The sequence below is a fragment of the Arachis duranensis genome, chromosome 2 (assembly GCF_000817695.3).
Source record: "Arachis duranensis cultivar V14167 chromosome 2, aradu.V14167.gnm2.J7QH, whole genome shotgun sequence".
NCBI lineage: Eukaryota > Viridiplantae > Streptophyta > Magnoliopsida > Fabales > Fabaceae > Arachis > Arachis duranensis.
Genome location: NC_029773.3, coordinates 68,230,956 through 68,235,662, shown reverse-complemented (window position 1 = coordinate 68,235,662; position 4,707 = coordinate 68,230,956).

The following is a 4,707-nucleotide window of genomic DNA, read 5'->3' as shown; positions in this document are numbered from 1 at the left end:
ATTTTATTTTTATTTACTTGAATTAAAATAAAAATTTGTTTAATAATATTATTATCAAGTTCAAAATTTACCGATATGAATAAATATCAATATTCTTCGATAAACTTAACTTTGCTAATGTTTCATCAAATATCTTCTATTCTTATAATCATTATGTTACTAATATCATTTATATTAGTAACTTATATATATTCATTCCTATATATATTATTATTTATATTTTAATATATCAAATTTTCATAATTATTCGTCTAAGATATTTATAATTTAACTCACTCACTCATCAGCCCTAATGCTTCGCACCCAACTCCCACCCTTGCCGCCCAATCATCATTAACACCATTAATTATTATCAAATTGTATGTCTGAATTCATTTTGAAGAAAAAAGAAGGGGAAGCTGAGAGAGAGGAGAGAATCGTGATCCTTCCAAGAACTTTCAACCTCGATTTTGAGTTTCGTAATTCTAATAAAAACTCTAATCCGATTAAAGTGTTTGTATTGTTTTTCTTTTCACGTTGACGTCATTTTTGTTCAGGAGATATCGATAGTAGAGTTTTTTCCCAAGTTTGCATTATTCGACCAAAGTGAAAAAAATGTTGAGTAGCCGATTTTTTACGTTTATTTTCAATTGTTCGGTCAGAGATCTTTCCTAGAGTTTTGGTTGTTGTAATTTTTGTATGGAGGTAGAGTTTAATAAATTAATTAAGAATTAATTGTGTTTTTGAAGTTTAATTGATAATTGATTGTTTGGTGGTTGAAATTGAGTGTTTATGTGTTGATTTAATAATGTTTTTTTGATGAAATTAAGCTTGGAAGTCACTGCTGTTGTTGAACCGTGAGTTTCTAAGACTTGAATTTAAGCTTAATTTATGTATTTTGATGTGTTTATGATGGTTGAAATATTTTTTTTTGGTTTGAGAAATATTGCATAAAATCGGTTATCAAAAAAGTTGAAAAATTAATTAAAATTAAGTAAAAATTAATGAATTTTTTATGAGTTTGCTTTGGTTTCTTGAAGAAGACTAAACCCTCATGTTTTTAATTATTTCATGACTAAATTATAATTAAAAAAATTTTGGGATTGAAAGTTAATTAAAAAAAATTGAGAGTTAAAATGAAATTTCTAAAAGTTCAGTGATTAAAGTAGAAGAAAAGTTTTAGGGGTCAAAATAAATTTTTAAGAGTTTTGAGGAATTAAATATTATTAAATAAATTTTTAACTCTGAAATATTATAATATACTATTATTATCATTTAAATAATTATCTTAATAATAAAAGAATGAGGTTAAAATAATTAATGAAAATAGAGCATTGATAAATAAAAGCATAACTGAGGATAAATTACTGATGACCGAAAAAAAATATTGTACAAGTTAGAAATTGAGAATTTTATGACTAGACACTGAATGATTTACTGAAAATTGAAAAATGATTTAAAAAAACTGTATGTGAGAACTGATTGTTTGATTAGGCCATGGCCAAACACAGGAACAGAGACACTTGTAAATTGTGTGCTACTTTTTTATTAGTTCTAAAGATTCTGTAAGTCGAAGTTCACTTATAGAGAGGCGTTATTCTTATAAGTCAAAGTTCACTAATTATAGAAGTGTTATTTCTGTAGACCAAAATTCATTTACAGAGGATTGCGATATTGTGTTTAGTTCTGGAACAGCCATATCCAGCTAAAAATAATAGGTTATGTCGGGAGTGGGTAGAAACTGATACATGAGCTCATGATCTACACTAGAACTAAACATGCATCATACTTATTTGCACATATTTCTCTGTGAAATATATTCTGTGTATATGTGTGGGTGTTTTGTATGTACTTTATGATTGTTTGACTTTTGCGTTCTTTATTTATTAAGTTAAATATATTATGTTACTTGTTGTTGTTGGCTAATAATAGTAAAATGAACTTAACTTCTAACTCCAACTCTACTATGGATTTTCCAGTTCTTAAACTCCCTCCTCCCTCCCCCTCCTCCCTCTTTCTAGCCTTTTCAAATACAGGTAGAAAGGCTTATTGCGAAGTTGTAGAAACATGAAAGAATTTATTTACGAGTTGAATTGTTATTAGAATTTATTTCTTCTCCCTCACTTTATTAGTTGAAGTTTTATTCAGAGGGGTAAGTTTGTATTATTATTCATTGATTAACTATAATGTATCACTTGTAATTATGTAATTATTTTTTATTGGAAGTCTATGTTAAATGATTTTTAATGAATAGAAACAAAAAATTTACTAGTTTTTACCTAAAACCGGGAATGTGTTAACATATAAAAGCTCAATATTAAATAAATAATAAAAGAAATAGGTTTGTAACATCTTAATTTTAGTACGATCATGATGTACTGAAAGTTGGACCATTAAATAAATAATATTTAAAATTAGTTAATATTTTAATTGGCTATGTTATTATGTGTACACTAAAATCAGTCATCAAAATCAGCCATCAGTATAAGATATATGTTGAAATATAAAGGTTTAATTACTCCGTTGGTCCCTATAGTTTGGCCGAATTTTTAATTAGGTCCCTATAATTTTTTTCCTTTCAATTGAGTCCCTATACCAATTTTTTTTGTTTTAATTGGGTCCTTACATGACAAAAAATGTTTGGAGTAACGGAATATTCCGTTCCAAATTGGATATACCCAGTTACAAACGTTTTTTGTAATCCTAAGTGAATTTACTTATTTTATATTGTCAAAATTGCCCCTATCTTAACAAAGGACTAACCTTTGATCTTCAGTAATGGAAAAATAACCCTTGCTCTTCATCCCTTTTCACTGAGGCAAAAGAAACCCTTCCTCTTCACCACATTTCTGTTTCTGATTATTCGATAACGCGTATGCATTCCACCATTGTGTGATCGAGGTTTGTTATTGTCTATCGTGGCCTCCTTTGTCGAAGGAGCTATTGTCGTCGTTGTTGCAAAGGTACGAGTTATACTTGTTTTCATTCTTCATTCTTTCAAAAGTAGCCAAACGTTATGGCGTTAAAGTCATTAGCATTGTTTGGTGATGTTTGATTAGGAGATGACTAATCATCATTTTTCATTTTTTTTTGTGTAGCAATGGAAGAATCAGAGTTCACAATAGGGCTCCATCACGGAGGAAGATTTATTGACATAGGACATGGACTAGAATATTTAGGTGGGTTGGTTGTGGAAGACTTGCATTATGAACTAGATGAATGGTCTCTGCAAGAGAGAGTGAGTTTGCTGAAGGGTCTAGGCTACAAGGGTTATGCGAAGCTATGGTGGAATAAACCTGAAATGGACTTGAAGTTAGGTCTCAAAGAGTTAAGGTCAGATAGGGATGCTGTTAGAATGGCTAGGGCTTTAGTTAATGATTCTGTGAAGCATGGTATAGTGTATGCTGTGATGGTTACAGAGAAGGTAATGGGGTTGAAATCACATCAATGGATTCAGATTATGTCCCAAATGAAGGCGAAGATAGTGGACTGATAGAAATAGAAGTTGATGCTGAGTCAAAACCCTCTACTGAGGAGGATAGGTTTGATGACAGTGCTGATGATGGTGAACATGAGGATTACTTTGGGTTCGATGTAGAGGATGGTGTTGATGGTGGACAATCAAATGTGTTTGGTGGGTTCAATGGCCCACTAAATCAAGAAGGGACAATAGATAAGGGTACTGAGGATAATGAAACTGCTGGAGAGATGGATGAACAAATTGGAGACATTTCGGATGGCTATGCAACTGAAGACATAGATAGTTAGGAGGGAGATTCTGATGACATGATTAAGAAAATAAGGTTTCCTAAGTATGATGAGGCAGAAATGTGTAGAGAGTATGAGTTTAAGGTTGGGTTGGAGTTCAAAACACTGTCCCAGTTTAAAGATGCAATTAAAGAGCATGTCTTATTGAATGGGAAAGATGTTAGGTACAAGAAGAATGAGAAGTTGAGGTGCAGAGTAGTGTGTAAGGGACAAAAAGGAAAGTGCAAGTGGATTTGCTTTGCAAGTAAGGTAGGAGGATCTGATTGTTTTAGGATAAAAACCTTAAAGGGCAAGTGGTGGACGAAATTGTGATTCATATGTTATTGCATTTTGTAAAATTCATTGCTTTTTCTTTCCCTGGCAATGGCGCCAAAAACATGATGCCAATACCATGGTTTACAACTATGTGTGGTCACAACTCCGTTCAACTTAACCAGCAAGTGTACTGGGTCATCCAAGTAATACCTTACTTTAGTAAGGGTCGATCCCACAAAGATTGTTGGTATGAAGCAAGCTATGGTTACCTTGTAAATCTCAGTTAGGCAGATTAAATGGTTTATGATAAGTTCGAAAATAAATAATAAACAGAAAATAAAATAGTTAATAGTTAATAGTTACTCATATAATTCCATGGTGAGAATTTCAGATAGGCATATGTAGATGCTGTGCTCCTCTCGAATCTCTACTTTCTTATTACATTCATCCAATCCTTCTTACTCCTTTCCATGGCAAGCTGTATGTAGGGCATCACCGTTGTCAATGGCTACATCCCATCCTCTCAGTGAAAATGGTCCTATGCTCTGTCACAGCACGGCTAATCATCTGTCAGTTCTCAATCAGGCTGGAATAGAATCCCTTGATTCTTTTGTGTATGTCACTAACGCCCAGCCTTCAGGAGTTTGAAGCTTGTCACAGTCATTCAATACCGGAATCCTACTCGGAATACCACAGACAAGGTTA